Source organism: Salmo trutta, chromosome 9 (genome assembly GCF_901001165.1).
Source record: "Salmo trutta chromosome 9, fSalTru1.1, whole genome shotgun sequence".
Taxonomy (NCBI): domain Eukaryota; kingdom Metazoa; phylum Chordata; class Actinopteri; order Salmoniformes; family Salmonidae; genus Salmo; species Salmo trutta.
Genome location: NC_042965.1, coordinates 10,202,742 through 10,227,537, shown reverse-complemented (window position 1 = coordinate 10,227,537; position 24,796 = coordinate 10,202,742). Strand labels below are relative to the sequence as shown.

The 24,796-nt window shown below is 42.7% G+C and overlaps 1 pseudogene; it reads right to left on the bottom strand.

Moving 5' to 3' along the window:
* Positions 1–8,912: 8,912 nt before the first annotated feature.
* On the bottom strand, positions 8,913–24,270 carry LOC115199575 (uncharacterized; annotated as a pseudogene).
* Positions 24,271–24,796: the final 526 nt, after the last annotated feature.

Sequence of the window (24,796 nt, the reverse complement as noted above, 5' to 3'; positions counted from 1 at the left end):
AGATAGTATACCTGGAAGTATTCAGTTATCATTCTTATTATAGTCTCAGTCAGTGCTTAGAGGACCTCGGTCACTCTGTAGTATTTTTACTTTCCTGTTCTCCACTGTGACCTCTCACACACGCACCTTTTCTCCCGCTTCTCTTCCCACCTCTCCCCCACCCACGCACCTCACATCTTTCCTCTCCACACCTGTCCTCCCCCTACTCCCCCTACTCCCCCTACTCCAAGCTTCCCTCATCTATTCTCCTCACTTCTCCTCCCCTTTCCCCTCCTCTTCCCTCTCCTAAATAATTCATTGGGGATGCACACATGAGTGGCCATTGCAGGGATTCAGTTGGGGAATCTGGGGAACAAATGAACCATGATGGCAGGAATTAAAGCTTCCCCTTGGCCCATCCAGAGCCTGAGGAAACCTCAGTGTCCTTTCCCTGGCGTTAAATGTTAGCAGTCCTGGTTTGGGAAGCTTAAATGCTAAATATGCCCTGAGTGTAAGATATGGGTGACTAGAGACCAGTGGTGACATTTGATCTGTTCGCACTGCATGTGCTCACATTAGGGGTGTACAGACATTGGGGCGATTTAACAAAAACAACAAATCTTCAGTCATTTGTTTTGTCTGAAAGAAACACAGTATTTTTCTAAAAATGGGGGGGATTTGAAGAAATTCACTCAAACATGGACTGGAAATCAATTCTAAGACAGGTTGTTAAGTGAGTGGTTTCGTTTCAAGTTGTTGTTTGTATGGGAAGCTCAGTTTGTGTATGTGAACCTATTAGTGGCAGCAGTTCGAATCCAGGTATTTGTTAGTTTTTTGGCATGTTTTTGTTTTCTAATGTTACCCTAACCCTTACCTTAACCACTCGCTAGCATGCGTAAACGTAACATTGCCTTAATATGTCCAAATACACGTCTATGTGAAAATACACACGCTAACTTAATATGTGAAAATAGATACATATGTATGTGCAAATGTACAATTAACAAATTGTGTCAGACAGCATTGTTTACTCATGTGGGGCTCTACTTCCGGTTGCCGTTAAGGCGGCGCAAGCGTCAAACGCACGTTAGTTTTTCCATTTCCATTTAATATAAAAACTGGCACATTAGCATTTTCCAGCCCTAACGCCAGGTTCGGCAATTTACCTGTCTTATATCAGCTCAGATGGGAAATATTTGAGATGTGTCCTTAAAAATATGATCGAAAGTGCTAATTTCAGGCAGCGCTGATAGGGATATTTAAGACCAACCAAAAGCTGTTTTTTATCAGTAAGCCATGAAAACGCAACCTATCCAGACAAGACGCACAGTGCCCATATTGGCATAGAACAAGAGTAGCCTAATATGCTTTTGGTGCCAGTAAACTTCATATTTACAGTAGAAACATAAAAAAACGAATGTTTTTTCCCATTTCGTTTAATTTGTTTAAAAACCAAGCATAGCCTCCCCTCCTCTCAATTAAGACTTTTTTTTTGTCTGCCCAACGCAATCGCGAAGTAGTTTTAAGACTGTCAATCTTAATCACCAAAGCTTTATTAAAATATGAAGTTTGAGAGGAGTAAAACAGTGAGCTGACATTCCCTTTTTATCTCTGCATTGTAGGCAGGCCCACATTATTTTATCCATACAGATCCAGTTTTGGGTTCTACCCTTCACGATGTAGAACCCAAGCCCACCGTTAAGCCTACTGTAATGAAGGATGGTTCAGCAATATGTCATTTTTATCCTGCAGGTTTTATGATATCATTACATGTTACATGGATTTGTTGTTGGATTGCTTGTTTTTCGTTTAATGTTATTACAATCAAACTTATTAGAATGATTCACCTTCCTGGTTTTATAGTGACAACATCCGTGGCGCACTTGCAATGCAAGATGTGTGAATGCGATCTGATCTGTAAGATGGTTATGATTATGTTAAAAAAGAAAAACAGGTCTATTTGGGAGTGGTATAACGGTAAGTGGACATTCTCCCTTTCTATTTATATTTGATCTTTGCCCAGCTACTGTGAAAAGTGTGGATGAGCATAAAACCATCCATAGTCTGCGTTGTTTTAATATTATATGACCACGGGGAGAAATGATGGTGCCTGTAAGTGTGACATCGCCTATTTAAAACAAGTTGTAGTTTCGTTTGGTTTAGAATTTGATTATAATGATTTGTTATCTTTTTAGGCCTTATCAATAATTATTTTAATCTTGCTTATTGACAATGTTTGGCATGTCCATGCTTAGCCATAATGCAATTTACAGTAGGCCTAGTCCCTATATCAGTGTGAATGCTATTAAAGCCATGCAATTATTCAGAACAATGTGGACTGTAAATGGGTTCAAGTTAATGTATTTAGCAAAGATAGGTCTACATTTTGTTATTTTGTTTCTGTAAGCCATTTAACAAACTATAACAGACTAACATTGGAATGGAGTTGATTCCGAAGACAATGCATACAAGTCTGTGAATACACTACTTGAGGCAACCACATATTTCACCATGGAGTTCATTCTGATTGACCAGAGGGGCTAAGCTTTGACACACCCACAATTTGTTTGTTCATCAAAACCCAGCACTTTCCCACCAACGCCAGCAAGTACGCCGATAATTGTGATGGTGACAATAGTGAAAATATTTTTGACACACCCTGGAACCTATAGCGCTACAGCTGGCGATTCTATTTACCATTGCGTTTGGTTTGTTAAAATGGAGCCTGTGGTCTGTTTTGGGAATTTGAGTATGATGAATTGAATTAATTCTATGAACACACAGATACACACATGACACAGATACACACGCATCGACGCAGCCATTACCCCATGCCGTGCCCCCCCCCCCCCCCCCACACACACACACACTGGCACCCAGATACCGAGGTGTGAGTTTATTTGACAAAGTGTTTCCGTCTCTACGTATCTGTCTTTCACGTGTCCGTCAAAGCGCAGACAAGCGGGCATATGTCACTGTTTAGTCACCATGGCGATGACAAGTTGACTGATGACTCAAAGTGACACATGGAAGCAAAACAGAACTGGGCCTGCTAGCTGGGCTGCTCTCACTGAGGGCAACAGCAGCACATTGGAAGACACAACAGAAACAACGCTGCAGGACACACAAACACACACAGAGTCTCACACAGTCTCACACACTATAACACCCACACACACAATCAGCATAGACGACGCAAAATACAAAAACTACTCCTTAACAGACACAGCACAAACAACCCGCTGGGCACAGACGTCAGTTCAACTTCTAGTTCTGATTTACATTTGGTTTAGTTGTCAACTGACGTGAATTCAATGTGAAATCAACAAAAGATTTCACCCTGTTATTGAATTTAGGTTAAACGTTGTGTGAAAAATAAAACGAAATTCCCTTGATGACCTTTTGCATATCCAATCAGTTTTCCACGTTGATTCAACATCATCACATTTCATTTTTTGGTTGAAATGATGTGGAAACAACGTTGATTCAATCAGTTTTTTCCCATTGGGAAAGCTTGGGGAGTCGTAAGACACGGGCACAAACAATGCTGCAGGACATACACTATATGACCTAGAATGTCTAGAATGTCATTGTATGCTGTAGCATTAAAATTTCCCTTCACTGGAACTTAGGGCCCAAACCACGAAAAACAGCCCTAGACCATTATTCCTCCTCCACGAAACTTTACAGTTAGCACTATGCATTGGGGTAGGTAGCGTTCTCCTGGCATCTGCCAAACTCAGATTTGTCCATCAGACTGCCAGATGGTGAAGCGTGATTCATCACTCCAGAGAACGCGTTTCCACTGCTCCAGAGTCCAATGGCGGTAAGCTTTACACCACTCCAGACGACACTTGGCATTGCACATAGTGATCTTAGGCTTGTGTGTGCCTGCTCAGCCATTGAAACCCATTTCATGAAGCTCCCGACAAACAGTTCTTGTGCTACCTTTGCTTCCAGAGAAAGTTTGGAACTCGGTAGTGAGTGTTGCAACCAATGACAGACGATCTACTGCCAATGTTTGTCTATGGAGATTGCACAGCGGTGTGCTCGATTTTATGCACCTGTCAGCAACGGGTATGGTTGAAATAGCTGAATCCACTATTTATTTTGAAGTAGTGTCCACATTCTTTTCTATATAAAGTGTACTACATCCTCAAAAACAATACAAACATCCCAACTAGAAACACATTGCTGTGGGTGAGGTTAATAACCAACACACACACACACACACACACACACACACACACACACACACACACACACACACTGATCCTGCAGAAATTGGATTGTGTGTTAGAAGATAACCACAGTTTTCTTCCCTATTTAGCGTAACCTAATTAGCATTGTCATTAAAGGTTCTTGATAAAAAGTTCCTCTGTACTTTATGTCCACTTGTAAATAAGAGCCATATACCTCAGACAACGACCTTAGCTTATTCATACAACCTTATACTGTACATGCAAACATTCACACACATTCACACAGATGCACGCATGCACAAGACACAGCAAAATATTGTACTTCAGAAACATTTCTACTTTAGTAAACGTCTGGAGCTATACTTGTAACTTCCTGTACCACTTCATTTAATATGCTGTTGTCTTGTCTGTGACTTCTTTTCTCTGACTAGTTCAGTATCTCTTAGTGCCTGAACGTCTTTGAACTCCCTTTCTGTTTGAAAAGGTGTTTGAAATGGATGCTCAGCTGACTGAAAATCTCATTAGGGGAATTAGGACAACAGAGGGGTATTTTGATTACTCTGCAACATTGTATTATCCGTCAAATGTATCAATTGTGACCGACAGATGTAGTAGCCTATTAAATATCATTATAGAATATGCATCAAATGCATCCTCCGATTGCAACGTCTGTCTACCCCCACACATATTATCTCAAGAAAATATTTTGTTTTTTATATCCTCAAACACGAAGTTAAGCGTAACTCATTTCAAAATAGGCCATGGCATCATCACTGTCCATCGTGAATGATCATACTTCATATTTTACCAGTGTAATGTCCAAACTGCATCTGAATGCCAATCATTTGATGTCAATCAGTTTCAGGGGAATATGCATTTAGATCTTCTTGAAAGACTGTTTCGTGAGCAAATTATGCAGATGGTGTTAACAAACTAAACAAGGCCTTCATAAAGTATTTACACCCTTTGACTTTTTCCGCATTTTGTTGTGTTACAGCCTGAATTTAAAATGGATTAAATTTACAATGCTTGTGACTGGCCTAAACACAAAAAAAATAGAAATGTGCAATTATTGTACAATCCAGGTGTGCAAACTCTTAGAGACCTACCCAGAAAGACTCACAGCTGTAATCGCTGCCAAAGATGTTTCTAACATGTATTGACTCAAGGGATTAAATACTTATCTAATCAAGATATATTAGTGTTCTATTTTTCCTACTGTTTGCAAATGTTAGAATTTTTCTTACACTTTTACATTACAGAGTAATTTGTGTAGATCGTAACACAACTGTAACACAACAAAACGTGGGAAAAGTCAAGCTGATGGGAATACTTTCTGAAGGCACTGAAGGCCTTACTGTATATTTTGTTTCAATCAAAGCACATTCTGCCTAGTGGTGCTGTAGAGTTCTGGCCGAATTAGCATTTTCTTTCACTATTCAGCTAACCTTCCAAAAATCTCAAAAGTAAAAAGGTGGTGTTTTTGGTGTAACAGTAACGTTATACTATGCTATTATATTTGGTTATGTTATGTAGAATACTAATGAATCATTATGTGATCTTCCAAGACATTGATTGATTCAGCGTTGATGTAACTTTACTAAATGAACACCATTGTGAGAAGGTCCAGCAGCACTACACCCCTGTGGTCCGCTGTACTGAACGAGCAATTGGAAATATTTGGCCAAGGAAACATTTCTGGTTGGTCTCAGAGAATGTAAAATAGTTAGGGAGTGTTTTTAAATGGGATTGAGTAGCAGCAAATACTGTATGTTGAATGAGAAACTAATGACCATGGAGAGCCTCAGAAGTTTGATAAAATTCATTGGACTTGAGTTGGAAAGGCACACACCTGTATATATAAGGTCCCACATTTGACAATGAATGTCAATGCAAAAATCAAGCCATGAGGTCGAAAGAATTATCTGCAGAGCTCCGAAACAGGATTGTATTGAGGCACAGATCAGGGGAAGGGGACCAAAACATTTCTGCAGCATTGAAGGTCCCCAGGAACTCAGTAGCCTCCATCATACTTAAATTGAAGAAGTTGGGAACCACCAAGACTCTTCCTAAAGCTGGCCACCCGGCCAAACTGAGCAATCAGGGGAGAAGGGCTTTGGTCAGGGAGGTGACCAAGTACCCAACGGTCACTTTGATAGAGCTCCAGAGTTCTTCTGTGGACAACTTTCCAGAAGGGCAACCATCTCTGCAGCACTCCACCAATCAGGCCTTTATGGTAGAGTGGCCAGATGGAAGCCACTCCTCAGTAAAAGGAACATGACAGCCCACTTGGACTTTGCCAAAAGGCACCTAAAGACTCTCAGACCGTGAAAAACAAGAGTCTTTGGTCTGATGAAACCAAGATTGAACTCTTTGGCCTGAATGGCAAGCATCACATCTGGAGGAAACATGACACCATCCCTATGGTGAAGCATGGTGGTGGCAGCATCATGTTGTGTAGTGGCGGTCTATGTATATTTGTAAACAACAGCTGGTGCACGAAATCCAAGGAATGTATCTCATGATAAGCTGTAGACCACACTATTTACAAAGAGAGTTTTCCTCTGTATTTTTCGTAGCTGTCTACATACCACCACAAACCGATGCTGGCACTAAGACCGCCCTCAATGAGCTTTATATGGCCATAAGCAAACAGGAAAACGCTCATCCAGAGGCGGCGCTCCAAGTGGCCGGGGACTTTAATGCAGGGAAACTCAAATCTGTTTTACCTAATTTCTACCAGCATGTTAAATGTGCAACCAGAGGGAAAAAAACTCTAGACCACCTTTACTCCACACACAGAGATGCGTACAAAGCTCTCCCTTGCCCTCCATTTGGCAAATCTGACCATAATTCTATCCTCCTGATCCCTGCTTACAAACAATATCTAAAGCAGGATGCACTAGTGACTCGGTCAATAAGAAAGTGGTCAGATGAAAGTGGTCAGATGCTAAGCTTTGCTAACACAGACTGGAATATGTTCCGGGATTCTTCCGATGGCATTGCGGAGGTCACCACATCAGTCACTCTCTTCATCAATAAGTGCATCGGTGACGTCGTCCCCACAGTGGCCCCTCTGCTCCAGGCCCGGCAGCAGCTGCTCCACCACCCAGCGCTCATCTCTACCACTGTATGACACAAAGACATCATGGTGGTGGCACCCTCTGGGGTTGGGCTTCTGCGCCGTCTCCCCCAGCCATCCACGGACGCCATGGCAGCATGCCAGCAAGTAGTCCCCAGCCAGCTGATGGAGCAGGCCCAGGGAGGTGAAGATGAACAGGACAAAGCCCACATCCAGGGAACTGTGGGCTCATAATTGCAGGTGAGATCAGCCTTATTGGGGTGCCAGATGATGACCTAGATATGCCTCTGACCCCTGGCCAAGATGTCCATCCAGGTGTCTTCACATCTGCAGTGCAGACGAGGTCTGTTAAACAACAGGCAACTCAGGCTGGTCAGGGGCTCGGGGAAGTCCTCCAACACACTGAACTCCTCTTCGACTTTAATTGACAGCTGCCTCAGGGAGTGCAGGTCTCTGCTCAGCTCCTCCTCTAGAGTGAGGATCCGACAGGATATGAGGTTCAGGCTCTCCAGCCCGGTCAGGTTGCGGAACATGATAGCCAGCCTTAGATGCAGGATGAGGTCAACCCATTTCAGCTTAAGATACCTCAGTTGCACAAATGTATTCAGGTCAGTCTGATAGAGCATAGACTGGAAGTCAAAATACTCCAGGGAGGGGAACTACTTTGCAGCGAAGTGAGATCCACACAGGAGGTGCTCCGCTATGGCTGTGAGGCTGACGACGGACTGGAAGAATGGCCTCCATGCAGTACTGGAATGACACATTTTGGGACGGAGCTGAAGGGCCAAGCCTGGTTCTGGGGTGCTGTTCCTGCTGCTGATGATGTTGAGACAATCAAAAAAGGAAGTAATGTTCATGTACATCAATCCCAAAGGGAAGACACCAAATATGAACGTCAGATTTAAAGTCACACACCTCTCACTGGCTGGCTGGATGGTGAATGTCCCTTTTAATCTATGTTCTTCAGTGAAGTGAGGTGAATAAGCGCAGAAGCTTCGATGTGTACGAGTGAGTTGAGTTCCAGTGATAAGATCTCTATGTCGTGCAGGCCAAATAAAGTGTTCTTTGTAAACTGAGAGATCTTGTTTCAACTTAAATCTAAGAACCTCAATTTACCAAGTCCCTTAAATATAAAGTCAGAAATATTAGTAATGTCATTGGATCCTAGACCCAGATGTTCCATATTTTCAAGCAACAGAACTGCTCTGAGGAGGTATTTGTGGTGTGAAATCTACTCAAGGAAAATCTCTTCAGCCATGTGATTGGACCCTTTTGAGTGTCACAAAGCTCACTGAGCTCAGAGTTAACAATGTGACTGACAAATGGGGGAGATTCTTAAAGAAATGGATCATGCTCAAATTGTCTATAACATTATCACTATTACAGATGCTGAGGCTGAGCACCTCACCCCCCGACAATTTCTCATAGCAGACTGAGTAGTTCCCAGTTTTATAGTTACTTATATCAACTTGCATGATTGATAGTTTGAATACGGTCTCGTAAACAGATTAAAAACAAAAAATATATATTTCTGAACACAAAATGACGCAGTCTGCTGATACCAGACTGCAGAAGTTGTCTCTGTAGCTCATCATCGTCAGGCAAAGAAAGACATTATGTGTTTTCAAAGCATTTGAAAGCTCCTTTTTCTAAACAGTGTACTTTAGGGAAGTAAAGAAATCTTGAAGACGATAGAAATAAGGATGCTCAAGAACAGCTCTGTTTGTGTCAGAACAGTTTTGTTGTCTCAAAATGGCTGTCCAATCTGAATTAAAGTCCAGGGTCGTCAATGACTTTGACATGTTGACTATGCTACATAGCAAATCAGAGCGCTCCTGTGTACAGGTGTTGACTGTGAGTTTCTTCAGAAGAGGGATCCCTCCAAATGCATCTAGTGCCGTCACAGAAGCCTGTAGTTCTCAATGGACAATTCCTCAAGATGAATCAGGTCACTGAATGTGGTAGATAGAAGTGGGGAATTGTAACACTGTGACACACAGAAAAGATAGTCTCTGTACATGGGACAGCCCTTTGAAGATTCCAGGCAGAATCATGGGCAGACAGCCTCATATGCGAATGGTCTCCTGGGTGGAAAATCAAGAGAGCGCTCCAGACTGCCTCACAGATCCACTCCTGATCTCGAGACAGAGAGCCTGGTAGTTTGATGAAACAATGGAAAGGCTGAGTTTGAGATGGCGTACATCCCAGCAAACGGCAGTTATGTTGCTGTGAGGGCAGGAACTGCTGTGAATGGACAACCGGTAGTGGATTGTCTTGTCATAGAGTACGCATATATTACTCAACCAACCCCAGGTGCCGATGATCCAAACTACCAATAGTCCAAATTGAACAGGGACCAGCCTCCTTTTTCCTTGTGAAGTAGACACGGGTCTGCTGGAATGATTTGTTGGTCGTTATGTAGTTTGTAATTATCTCATCCAGTGTAGGTGATTAACAAATTGATGATTGATAATCAGAATGCTCCTCTATCCAATTGGATGAGGCGTTGGTGGGATTGCATGTCCAATGGAATGAAGACATGGAGTTCTTCCACTGCTGTGTCTGCTAACTGAGTTGTAGCTGTGTTCATCTCCTCTTGATCTTTTTACGATATATGGCTTTTGTGTCTCTGCAATCTCTTTTTGGTCAATTTTTTTTATTAACTCTTAGATACTTTGAGAAAAGCTGTAGGTTAAAGATGAGATTATTCTTAACATATCTTTCTCACTTTCTTGTAGCTTCTACATAATAGGTAGTGGTTAGTCTTTTTCTTAAATAAAGGGCAAGTCCACCACTTTTCAACCCCATTTTCATTATCTCCAGCACAATACCGGTGTCTCCATATGGGAAACGGTTCTACTTTTTGTAGAAAATAATATTTTGTTAAAAGGTTCAACACGACTCAGATTTTTTTTAAACAGCATAGACCAGCATAGGCTGGTGACTATCCTTCGTTGTGTTTTCACTGGTGACCTGCCTTCGTTGTGACCAGCCTCCATTGGATTAGTTTAGAAAAATGTATGCTATTTACAGTCGGAAGTTTACATACACTTAGGTTGGAGTCATTAAAACTCGTTTTTCAACCACTCCACAAATTTCTTGTTAACAAACTATCGTTTTGGCAAGTCGGTAAGGACATCTACTTTGTGCATGACACAAGTAATTTTTCCAACAATTGTTTACAGACAGATTATTTCATTTATAATTCACTGTATCACAATTCCAGTGGGTCAGAAGTTTACATACACTAAGTTGACTGTGCCTTTAAACAGCTTGGAAAATTTCTGAAAATTATGTCATGGCTTTAGAAGCTTCTGAAAGGCTAATTGACATCATTCAAGTCAATTGGAGGTGTACCTGTGGATGTATTCCAAGGCCTACCTTCAAGCTCAGTGCCTCTTTGCTTGATATCATGGGAAAATCAAAAGAAATCAGCCAAGACCTCAGAAAAAAATTGTAGACCTCCACAAGTCTGGTTCATCCTTGGGAGCCATTTCTAAATGCCTGAAGGTACAACGTTCATCTGTACAAACAATAGTACACAAGTATAAACACCATGGGACCACGCAGCCGTCATACCGCTCAGGAAGGAGACGGATTCTGTCTCCTAGAGATGAACGTACTTTGGTACGAAAAGTGCAAATCAATCCCAGAACAACAGCAAAGGACCTTGTGAAGATGCTGGAGGAAACAGGTACAAAAGTATCTATATCCATAGTAAAATGAGTCCTATATCGACATAACCTGAAAGGCCGCTCAGCAAGGAAGAAGCCACTGCTCCAAAACCGCCATAAAAAGCCAGACTACGGTTTGCAACTGCACAATGGGGACAAAGATCATTATTTTTGGAGAAATGTCCTCTGGTCTGATGAAACAAAAATGGAACTGTGTGGCCATAACGACCATCGTTATGTTTGGAGGAAAAAGGGGGAGGCAAGCCAAAGAACACCATCCCAACCGTGAAGCGAGGCGTTGGCAGCATCATGTTGTGGGGGTACTTTGCTGCAGGAGGGACTGGTGCACTTCACAAAATAGATGGCATGATGAGGGAGGAAAATTACGTGGATATATTGAAGCAACATTTCAAGACATCAGTCAGGAAGTTAAAGCTTGGTCGCAAATGGGTCTTCCAAATGGACAATGACCCCAAGCATACTTCCAAAGTTGTGGCAAAATGGCTTAAGAACAACAAAGTCAAGGCATTGGAGTGGACATCACAAAGCCCTGACCTCAATCCTATAGAACATTTGTGGGCAGAACTGAAAAAGCATGTGCGAGCAAGAAGGCCTACAAACCTGACTCAGTTACACCAGCTCTGTCAGGAGGAATGGGCCAAAATTCACCCAACGTATTGTGGGAAGCTTGTGGAAGGCTACCTGAAACGTTTGACCCAAGTTAAACAATTTAAAGGCAATGCTACCAAATACTAATTGAGTGTATGTAAACTTCTGACCCACTGGGAATGTGATGAAAGAAATAAAAGCTGAAATAAATCATTCTCTCTACTATTATTCTGATATTAATATTTTGAATATAATGTTCAATAATTAGTACACTTTGAAATGTAGGTGGAGGCAATGTACCGGTGGGGCTCGTAAGCACATTTGGGGGCATGATACAATATATTTGTATTTGTGACAACTGTCAGTGGAAGTGTTGTACCAGTTTAAGTGGTTGATGGTTATGCTGTCCATCAAGGTTGAGCACCTCTTTTAACACAGTTAGTTCTGCAATCTTTGTAAGTTCATGTGACATTAATGTGCTGCGCTGTTTCAGTGACTTAATGGAAGTTAGTTGCCTGGAGTTGCTGTGAATTTTGCGTTACCTAATTGGCAACCAGTAAGTTGTTGTAAAATTCACAGTAACTTAAAAGGCAGTAACTGTTAGTAACTAGTGATGGGGCTTTCTGAAGCTTTCAGCGCTTTTACCAAATTAACCAAAATGGTTAATTACTCTGAGCTTCATCTGTTCACAATGCACATTAGGGATATATGCTGGTCAGCAATAAATAGCAGCGTGTGATTATCAGAGACATTTATTTTTCTCCACTGCTTTCATCAAAACTCTGTGGTGTATTGGTAAGCCATTGGCTTTAGTAGCATATCATCAGTTTGCATCATGCTTTCTTTTTTTGCCTTCAAGTTTACTATTTTTCAAAAACTCTGAATCTATGGCATTATTTAGGATGCTTAAGACAGAAGCTTATACTATACTAAATACAAAAAAACTATTTGAACAACAGTGCAGAAAGTGTGGTTTCACATAAAACAATTTTGAAAGTAGTGTGCCTTCAACGGGATTTGACCTCATACTCTCATGTCCCTGAATGTTCCATAGTGCTCTACTCTACCTGATAATCTACTGGTCAAGTTTTTTGTCCAAAATCCTAACTATATTTGTAAGTACGGTGTCCAGTAGAGATTGTTGTTTGAAAGCAGCTTAGAATTGAAGAAAGCACAGGAACCACAGCAAAATCAGTAGGATCTCACATTTTGCAACACACGGTTTGAAAAAGTGCATGATAAAACGAAGCTTCGGACATCATTGATGACGTACTTCTGATCAAGTGATACACACATTGGCACACTGCTTTGAAGTTAGCTGCTTAGCGATTTCGACGCATGCCTCAGATCTCCGGTGTCAAACGTAACATCACCACTGCACAACAGAGTTTTGATGAAAGCAGTGGAGATGAAAGCAGCTAGCTGCCAGTAACTTACTGCCCGCTTAAAACATAACTGGCAACCAGATGTCAGTAGGTTATTGTAAAATGCACAGTAACTTACTTGCAACTAGCTGCCAGAAGCTTACTGTACAGTCACTGAACTTTTCTAAATACAAAACAGCTTATAACATTAGTTGACAACTACTAAGCATTCTTTATGGTGAGCACATTTGGGACTCAGCCTCACCTGGCCTCAACCTCTTGGTTGGCAGCAAGCTGACCTTGCTGCCACACAATCAAGTCAGTGAGCCACAGTAAGTTCCTATGAATACTACAACTATTTGCAGCAAGCTGACAGTGGTACTGAAAATTAAACATGAACTTCCCAGTGACCAACCGCCATTAAGTTACTTGCGCAGTCACCAGTGCAGCTCTTGATTGGCACAAGCTCTTACAAATATTGTAGAACAGGGAGTTTGACAAATTAGGTACTCAATGATAAAAACACTTTAACTGGTACAACACTTCCACTAACGGTTTGCACAAATACAACATATTTTAGACCATGTCCCCAAATATGCTAATGATCCCCCCCCAGCACATTGCTCCATCTACATTTCAAAGTGCAGTGAAAGTAAGGTAAACAACAACAAGTAATTTTTCAACATTAAGACGTTAATTCAACTGCAATAATACTGTATTGTTTACTGCAACTCAGTAGCTAGTAACTTACCAAATTACAAATAATTTTTACAAAATAAGCATATCTGAAGTATCCTGTATAACTGTAAAACCTGTCATTGGTTCTACCTGGAACCAGAGTGTTCTTCATGAGACAGTTCTAAATGGAACAAAATAATGTTCCATTACAGGGACTAATTAATGGGTTCTACGTGTCACCCAAAAGGGTTCCCCCATAGGGACAAATGACAGGGTTCTACGTAAAACCCGAAAGGGATCCCCTACAGCAGAGATCATCACCTAGATTCAGCCGCAGGGCTATTCTTTCTTGAGCGGATGGTCGGGGGGCCGGAACATAATTACAAATGATTGGGAGACTGCAAATTGACCGCAAGATGCCCGAACAAAAGGCCTCCCGAGTGGTGCAGCGGTCTAAGGCATTGCATTGCAGTGCTAGAGGCATCACTACAGATGCTAGTTCGATCCCGGGCTGTGTTGCAGCTGGCTGCGACCAGAAGACCCATGAGGCCCAGCGTCGCCCAGGTTAGGGGAGGGTTTGGCCGGCTGGGATGTCCTTGTCGCATTGCACTCTAGTGACTTCTTGTGGTGGCTGGGCGCATGCACGATGACTTCAGGTCACCAGCTGTACAGTGCTTCCTCCAACACATTGTTAAGCGAGCAGTGCGGCTCGGCGGGTTGTGTTTCGGAGGATACATGCCTCTCCCGAGTCCGTACAGGAGTTGCAGCGGTGGGACAAGACTGTAACTATCAATACGGGGGCAAAAATAACCATCCATGGCCTGTTGGGGAACGCAGGAACAAAACGAAAACAAAACTCACCAGCAAAAACACAGTGAAGGCTGGTTACCAGAGAAAACACAACAATGGCTGGTCAGCCAGCAGAACCAGTTAGACCATGCTGATCAGACCAGCTTGACCAGCTAGGCCATGCTGGTCAGACCAGCTTGACCAGCATCCAACCACACTGACCAGCATAGACTAGCATGGACCAGCATAGACCAGCTAGAAATGTATGCTGGTCTATGCCGTTTTTTCCAGCGGGCTATGACATCATCAAAAGTTAAAAGATTTTAAAAACAGTGACTTTCAAACACCATGAGATTCTTGGTGACCCTCCCTCCCTCTGGCTAAAAACCTGCTGTAGGTGTTAAATCCTACCCTTTACTTTGAATTCTACCCTATGATGTCGCATAGAATAATTTCTTCAGATTTTTTTAACCACAGATCATAGAAACACGCTGTTTTCACATATGTAGACACTGGTATGGTGATGGAGATAATATGAGGTTGAAAAGTGGCGGAACTGCCCTGTAACATGCCTCCGGGTCATTTATTTGATCAAATCAACAACTGGTGCAACATAAACATAACATAAAATCCCTGTGATGTGTATAAATACAGAAAGAAGTACTCTGTTCCCTCCATGAGAGTGCAGTCTGCTTAGACTCTCTAGCCCCTATGAGCCTGAGGTGTCTGTAGAATCCTGGCGATGCCTCAATGTGCCCTGAGGCTGATTCTTCCCTGTATCCTGTGACCTTCGATCGCCCAGTGGTCTTTGGGATGACCTCACCTTGGCCGGGGTGTCGCCCTGTCTGCCACTGTGTCAGAGATGTTTCTCTGGCCCGTCCCTGTGGCTTACTGTCAGAGCACCTCCTACTCTGGTTGGATGAGGAAATATGTGCATGTGGACAGGTTTGGGTGTGTGTGTGTGTTTGGGTGAGTGTGTACAGTGTGGTTGGGTGTGTGTGTGTACAGTGTGTTTGTGTGTGTGTGTGTGTGTGTGTACTGTGTGTTTGGGTGTGTGTGTGTACAGTGTGTTTGGGTGTGTGTGTGTACTGTGTGTTTGGGTGTGTGTACAGTGTACAGTGTGTTTGTGTGTGTGTGTGTGTGTGTGTGTGTGTGTGTGTGTGTGTGTGTGTGTGTGTACAGTGTGTTTGGGTGTGTGTGTGTGTGTGTGTTTGGGTGTGTATGTGTACTGTGTGTTAGGGTGTGTGTGTGTTTGGGTGTGTGTACAGTGTGTGTACAGTGTGTGTTTGGGTGTGTGTGCACAGTGTGTGTACAGTGTGTGTACAGTGTGTGTACAGTGTGTGTACCGTGTGTGTTTGTGTGTTTGTGTACAGTGTGTGTGTACAGTGTGTGTGTGTACAGTGTGTTTGGGTGGGTGTGTACAGTGTGTGTGTACAGTGTGTGTGCACAGTGTGTGTGTTTGGGTGTGTGTATGTACTGTGTGTTTGGGTGTGTGTGTACAGCGCGTTTGGGTGTGTGTGTTTGGGTGTGTGTGCACAGTGTGTGCACAGTGTGTGTTTGGGTGTGTGTGTGTACAGTGTGTGTGTGTACAGTGTGTGTGAGTGTGTGTTTGGATATGTGTGTACAGTGTGTGTGTTTGGGTGTGTGTGTACAGTGTGTGAGTGCGCATCCACACACTGATGAAGCAGCACAGCTCACCCCTCCTGGCTCTTTCCTTAGACTCCGCCCTCTCCGTGGCCGCCCCGGGCGCTGCTGTCACTTTCCATCATGCCGTGGTCCAATAGTGGGAGCGCTGCGTTGCTGAGGAAGCCATCTCTGTTTGTACGCTTCAGCCTTTACTCTTCTCTTTACTCGATCCGTACTGTACATGTTTGTCTTTACTATTTTCTACAGATGAAAACAGGCATACAGTTCTGACAAAAACAAAACATTTTCTAAAAAGTGGATGTAACTGCACCATCAGGAGCATAATTCAGGAAATTCATTACATGGGTTATTGTTAGATGATTGCTAATGAACTTGGCAACTTGAAAACGTTTTCATGCCCAGATATGTAACACTGTCTCTATCTCTTTCCCCCATTCGTCTTTCTGCACTGAGGGCTAGTTTGTGTGAAAACAACAATGTACAGCCATTTACATGTTAACCCCCGTATAGTCAATATGATAAAAAAGCAAATTGATACATTTACTTCTCACTCCCATGGGAAAACCCCAGCTGTTTCTAATCAATTATGGTAAATTTGCTATCCATCTATCCATGCAGCCATGCATCCGTCTGTCTGCCCATGCGCCCTTCCATTCATCCCTTTATCCATACTTCCATCCATCCATTCAACCATATACACTATGTGATCCTGTGTGTAGCTGGGAACCCGTCCTCCTGTGCTCTCTCCTGTCTCCTGTCTCCTGTCTCCTTGCTCTGGCAGTCAGAGTAGTGTAGACCATCTATATTTTATACAGCATTTTGCAAACAACAGATGAATAAAATATGCTGTAAAAATGGGCATAACCCCTGCATCAGAATATCACCATGGCCTATTTTCAATTTTTTTGAATGGTGAGGTTTACGTGTGTGTGTGAGAGAGAGAGAGAGAGAGAGAGAGAGAGAGAGAGAGTGTATGTGTGTTTTCGGTGTCACTGGGCCGGTGTTGTGTCTCTGTTTGTGTGTGTTTGTGTGTGTATGTGTTTGTGTGTGTATGTGTTTGTGTGTGGTTGTGTATGTGCGTGAGAGACAGACACTGATATGCTCCACTGCCAGCTATCTCTGCTGTGCTCTACCATTATTATTTCCATAAAGAGGTAGTTATATAATTTGTCCATCCATTAAGGGAAAATAATATGCCACCATAACAAAAGAGAGACATGTAATTACCAGCGTGAATAGCACTTCCTATTTTCCTACTGAGAGAGAGGGAAGGAAAGAATGGGAAAGACAGAAAGAGAGAGGCTGATTGAGAAAGAGCATGTGGGAGAGAGATAGAGAGATGGATGAGGGAGAGGATAAGTGAAAAGGAGGAAGAGAAGAGCAAGAGGAGTAAGAGATGCTGTGTAGAGAGAGAGCCCCTCTACCTTTGTGTGTGTGTGTGTGTGTGTGTGTGTGTGTGTGTGTGTGTGTGTGTGTGTGTGTGTGTGTGTGTGTGTGTGTGTGTGTGTGTGTGTGTGTACATTTGCGTCACTACATTTCCAGCCAGATACAAGTCAGGATTCGACGTCCATCGATGTCTGAGGATGACGGGGAAATTGACCACTAGGGGTAACAGTGAGCGCTACCTTCAAGTAGGTTTTGGTTTTGACAGGGCGTGGTGGATGACTGTGAGCATCTGTCTCTGGTGTCAAAGGTTGCATGTTCGAATCCAGCGATAGAAAGTTGTTTTTGATATTTTTTATTTTAAGCCTATCCCAAACCTTAACCCCTACCTTAACCATTCCGAGTTAATGACTAACCTTAAAAAAAATTGAGTTAGTGCCTAAACTTAACCTTAAACACTTCGAAAAAAACTTCTAAATTTGACATTCGAGAAACATGGATGAACGTCTAATTCTGACATAAATATGTGTGTGCGTGTGTGTGTGTGTGTGTGTGTGTGTGTGTGTGTGTGTGTGTGTGTGTGTGTGTGTGTGTGTGTGTGTGTGTGTGTGTGTGTGTGTGTGTGTGTGTGTGTGTGTGTGTGTGCACCTTCAGGTTTATTTCTGTATGTTTTTCATGTTGGTGTATGACCAAGGTATAGGAAGCATGGCTGTCCATCATTGACAGAGGGAGATAAGAGAGAACGTCAGAAAAAGAAATGTAAGGCCATGTTCATTAGGACACACCGTAGCAAAACAGTGTTCAATGGAAAATCAAAATGAATGTTTCTTATTGGACAAGTTCAGATCGTACTGCTTTGGATCGCTTTCTTCCATTTCCTGCCTAGTGGACAAAGCTCATGTGGGGGAGAGAATGAGACAGACATATCCTGCATGCAGACTGCATGCGCTGTGTTCGACCACCATTACATTTCGTTATTGTTGTGTTCACTCTCTCTGGGCCTATTGTCTCCCTCCAAACCCCGCAACTCTTATAGATGGAAAACACAAACCATTCAACATTAAGCATCACTTTTTAATTCTGAGTGGCATATGTTAAATATCTTGTTGAAAGCGTACATTTGATTTGTTTTGTATACATATCATCCGCGGGCACACGCCTCGAGGGGAATTCTAGGATGGTGAGGTAGTGCAGTGTTGGCTCTATTCTATTATGTATCTGTGTGTGTGTGTGTGTGTGTGTGTGTGTGTGTGTGTGTGTGTGTGTGTGTGTGTGTGTGTGTGTGTGTGTGTGTGTTTTTGTGTTCACAAGTTTTATAGGCTTATTACACTATGCAGTACAGTATATGTGTTCCACCAAAGGTGTTGTTTATGAGCACATGCATGGAAGGGAACATGGCTCATATGTGTCAAATAGGTAAGGTAAGGGAAGCAGGGATGGGTGTGCTTGTAGGGAGATATAGGTGAGGAAAATGGTAAAAAAAAGTGATAGCAGTTCTCCCACCTACCTGTACTTGTATCCTGAAGGACTGTAAGTACACAGAAAATCGAAACAAAGTATTATCTTAAGTTTGTATCTCAATTCAAGCACCTTGGTTGTAGAGCGAGATGGCAGCAGTGTTCCTTTCTCTTCTCAAAGAGTTTCCAAAGGTACAATTGTAATATAGATCCGTTCGCATTTACACATGATCTTTTTCTTCCTCTATTTGATGGTTAACTGAATAGTGTGGTTGTGTGCTGGGTGTTAGAGTGGCTTGTTAGCACTGTATAAAAACATTTATTAGCTTTAGCTGGAGCAGACTAACGGCGCCTTGCAAATGTGGAATCACAGATTTGATATAAACAATAAGCCTATGTGGAGCCTCAGTGAGGAGGAAGGAGGAGAGAGCTGGTGCCTCCTCACTCGAAAACAGATCATGATTATCATGTTGGCAGGATCCGAAAGATTAGACACATCAATAGTTGATGACTCTCTACAGAGTTGCACTCAATTCCCACATCTATAAATGACTAAATAAGGACATTTACATCACAGCGCCACAGCAAACTTTTCTCTCTTTCTCCCTCCTTTTTTATTCTGATCGGTTATGTGGGGAAAAAAAGACAATGTCCATCTGAGCCTAATGAGATAACACAATGCGCAAAGTATGAGAAAAAAAACGAACAGAGAAAGAAAGAGGGAGAAAGGGATAGAAAGATGAGGTTCTATGTACCCCCTTTTTGTTGCTTTGAGTCAGGGAGCAAGAGCGAGAAAGACGTGCTAAAGACGTGAGCACCTACAAAGAATGTCATCATTAATAGATGCGGCCCGCCGATACACATGAATAATGCAACTTTTATATTCAAGAAAATTACAAATACAACCCATTGGGAGAGAAAGGAGGGAATCATTACCCACAAACTAGAACCTTTGTAAAATGCAGCAAACTTTTAATAATTAATCCGCATAAACAAATAACACATGAATAAAGAACACTTAAAAAGCCACCCAAGCCACAGGAGTTCCGCAAACTTCCCGTGAAACTTTTAGCATCTGGAGAGAGAGGGTTAAAGGGCTGTATTCAAATTAACACAGTTTGCTAAGTTTGCTCATCATTTTTCCACTTAAGCAGTTTGCTGTTGATCAGTTTCCAAACTATTACATTTTACTCAGCCTTTCTCTCGGCCTTTGTCCTTTGCTTTTAGAGGCAAGGTTTTCAGTGAAAAAGTTTGCTTGTCGCAATATAGGCCTCAAAAGCTTCTAACACAGAGATTTCATTGCAAATTGTGAGTACATCAAAATCCATTGCAAATCCATCAACCTTGAACCAGAAGTGAAAATGTGTGATTTGGTTTGATTCTGCATGGAAATGTGTGATATATAAACCAGTACTGGACAGCTGACAATTCGCCTTTTAAAGGCAATTTCCTAGACGTTCGCATAGATCGCATTCACAGAAAATTATTTGTGTGTTGGCTAAAGCCAAAAATACAATTTACAGTCAAATGCAATGTGCTTCTCTATAATGTTCCTTGGATTGAATCCCTGCCAAACATTTCTCCAGCCCCATCCCTCAGCTTCTAACCAAACAGAGTGATGCACCTGCCCAACAGGGGCTGAAACACAAATTCAGGATTGTGACTTTCAACCTGCCAAGTGACAGAAGAAGGACCCAGAATATTTGTAAAATGTGGAGTAGAGTATAATGTCTTAGTGTGCATGTGTGAACACCACCTTGTCTCAGTGACACACTGGAAATCAAGGTCATTCATCCACTGCAGTTAACACAGACACATTCACGAGCATTTGCACAATGTTAAGATTTGGGTTTAGCGCACACACACACAAGCACAAACATATGCTCATGCGCGCACACACACACACACACACACACACACACAATGAGAAATTGAGATTATGTGTGCTTCTGATTGAACTCAGACAAAACTAAAACTTTCTTGTGCATGTGCAGCATACATAGGGCTGCTAATCTTAGCGGGTGAGGCGAAAAAGTCTTTCTAGTTTTCTCAAGAATGCTACAATTTGATAACCGTGAGTCAAGACCTGCAAGACATGTGAGAGAAGCTGGTGGCCATTAGAGAGGTCTGGGAAAAGTGGGTGGAGCGTCTGCCATACCTTCACAACCCTGGGCCTGAAGTAACAGTGGATGAGCAACTGGTTCCATTCAGAGGTCCATTTGTTTTTCATATGTGTAATGTAAGTGATTTTCACTGTTAATTTGATTATGTATCGCTGTAATATCATTGATTTATGTGATTGTTTTTTGTGACACTGATACTAATTACTGATAGTAATCTCTTTTGTCAAAAGGTTGCTGTCCTTTTCGGAAGTATATGCCCAGCAAGCTAACGAAGTGTGGCATCAAGATATGGGTGGCCTGTGATGCACAATCCAGATATGCTTGGAAGATGCAAGTCTACACAGGGAAGCTGACCAGCCCGGAGAAGAACCAGTGGATGTGGGTTGTGCTTGATATGACAGATGGACTGAAGGGGCCCAATGTCACATGTGACAATATCTTCACCTCTTATGAACTCAGCCAGCAGCTCCTGAAGAGGAAGATCACCATAGTTGGCACAGTTAGAAAGAACAAGCCTGAGCTCCTACCCTGCACTCCTCGAAACAAGGGGGAGAGAGGCCTTCTCATCAAAGTTTGCCTTCACCCTCACCACCACTCTAGTTTCTTACCTCCCAAAGAGGAACAAGAATGTGGTCCTCCTGCGCACACTGCACAAAACAGCTAAGATCAGTGATCGTGATGACAGGAAGACAGCCATCATCCTGGACTACAACCACAACAAAGGAGGCGTGGACAACCTGGACAAGGTGATTGGAACTTACAGCTGCAGGAGGATGACTGCCCGCTGGCCCCTGGTCATCTTCCATAACATCATTGATGTGTCCTCATACAATGCCTTTGTGACATGGAACAAGATCAACCCTACCTGGATGCCTGATAAGCGTAAGAGGAGGGTGTTCCTGGAGCAGCTGGGAAAGGCACATGTAACCCCACACATTCAAAGAAGGGAGCGCCTCCCCTGCACAGCAGCCTCTGCAGCGCTTGTGAAAGCTGTTCAAGGGGCAGAATCCTGTCCTGATCCACCTGATGCTGCAGCTGGGGCAGGCAAGAGGAGGAGATGCCAATTCTGCCCCCCAAAGAAGGGCTGTAAAACAAATACTATGTGCTGCACATGTGAGAAATACATCTGCAAAGTCCATGCACACACACTTACATACTGTCCTACATGTGCTAATTAAAGTTGATTGATTTATGTTCTTCATGTTTTTGTTTTGTATCTATTATCTTATTTTATTATAATTTATTGTTGTTGTTTATACACCTTGTGGGTGGAGGCAATGGTTAAAAAAACTGGGAGAAGACTATTATTTTGTAGTTTAATTTCTCATTGTACACTATATAAGAATATATCACTATGTTGCCAAAAAAGTTCAAGACTGTTATTGATTCCCTTCAATAAAATGCATTAAAAACTACTTTCTGCACATGTCTGCTACTTTGTTAGGCTATACAAGTGCTATCTCTTGCTAGAAAATGTATGTTTACACCTATGCAGTACCTTTAGCAATAATAATAATTATAATAATAAACCTCTACTTCAGTAAAGAAAACAATTATGACAGGTGTGTTGTAATAAAAACGAGTGTGCTGTCCACTGATTAAATGCAGCCTTTCTGCATTGTGAAGAGGGAAATCCCAGATATTCACAAAGTTTGGGATGAATGACAGGTTGTTTCTTCATGCAAAATAGATTTGGAGTTTAGTGAAGGCGGGCCATTTTTGACCCTTAGGACAAGGGGAGTATACAGAATGTTAAGACTACACAAGGGTTAAGAACACAGCCACTTATGTACACATAGAAGCAGTGCTGTGGATATGTCGGAATAGGTTAGTGCGGAGAGTAAAGAGAGAACAGGACTCTATCGTTCCCACATAGCACTGCCTTAGGGCTGCTCTGACTGGAAATGAGCAAGAGCAGCCACAGACAGGCAGACAAACAGACAGACAGGCAGGCAGGCAGGCAGACAGACAGAAAGTACCTGTGTATGTATGTTTACTCCATGAAGCCCTTCCATCCCTCCCTAAAAAATCTCCCTTGCCATGGAAATTGGTTGTTATCTTCTCATTATTAACAATGGCACTAGAAACAGTGGGAATTGGCCATCATACTGTCCACACTATCCACACAGATACGTAATAGAATAGAGCCAACACTGCACTATCTTACTATCCTAGAATTCCCCTTGAGGCGGGTGCCCTCGGATGATTTGTAAACAAAACAAATCAAATTTCAACAAGATATTTAACATATGCCACTCAGAATGAATAATTGGAGAGTGATGCTAAATGTTTAATGGTTTGTGTTTTCCCTCTATGATAGTTGAAGGAGTCGGAGGAAGACAATAAGCCCAGAGAGAGTGAACGCAACATTAACGAATCTTAATGGTAACATTAACTAAACGAATTGGTAGTGGAACACAGTGCCTGCAGGATATGCAGGATGTGTCTGTCTCTTGAACATTGTTTTGCTACATTGTGTCCTAATGAACATAGCCTCCTTGCCTTTCTTTTTCTGACTTTCTCTCTTATCTCCTTCCATCAATGATGGACAGTCATGTTTTCTACACCTTGGTCAAACACCAACATGACAAACATAACAGAAATAAACTCACAGATACACACACACACACACACACACACACACACACACACACACACACACACACACACACACACACACACACACACACACACACACACACACACACACACACACACACACGCGCACACACACACACACACACACACACACACACACACACACACACACGCATTAATTCTTGTTGGGGGCCTATCATATACCTTCCACCTCCATGTGGAGAAACATTCATCAATCGGGTTAAGGAAAGGAGAGTATGGGGGTAAGTACAGGGTGGTAAATTGTGGATGGGCCTGAAACCTGCTTGTACCATTTGAGCATGGTGGAACCTGACATTATCCAACACAATGACATAGGTCACGCCATCAGCTCTACAGTTCATCAAGGAAGGTTACAAGGAGAGCTGCAGTATATGATCCAATACGAGGTCTGCGTCCCACCACACCATCTTTCGATATAGCCGCACACATGGTGATGTTTGCACCACGTTGTCCAGGTGCTCGGATGGTTGCCCGCTGGCCAATGAAATTCCGACCTCTCCTCCTTGTCTTGGCCAGGTTGAAGCCTGCCTCATCCAAAAAAAGGAATTTGTGATGGTTTTCATTGGCATCCAGCTCCGTCCCCCTCTACAATGTTGAGAGTAGCCTAATGTTTAGTGCATGCTGAAGACTTACCGGTTCTCATTGCGGAAAGTTCTGATGATTGAGGCCACGGTTGATCTTCTGAGGTTTGGTTGAATCATTGTAGCTGCCTCAGTCATTGTCATGCCATGATTTACCACATGGTCTACAACTATTGCTCGAATTTCATTGGACGCTCTTTGCTGTTGCTGCCGCTGTCTTGGTCCGTGGCCTTGTCCTCTACCACGTTCTCCCCCCCTCAAACGAGGCCCACGGCCACCTCTCAGAAGGGGTGCTTGTCCCCTGCCATTCCTTTGACCACCACGTCTTCCTCGTCTTCCTCCTATTGTGACCTGGATCACCTGCAGGCTCCATGTTATCGCTATGTTGTTGTAGGTGGATACCACACATTTCACTATATACAGTACTCATACCACAATGTGAAATCAATCATCAGTAATGAGTTGGCAGTATTGGAAAAGCAATAACATACCCTCACCGGTCACTTTATTAGGTACACCTGCGTGTTAACGCAAATAGCCTGCTCCTTCGAACGGCCAATTTTGTGGCTGCCTGCAACTCAATATATG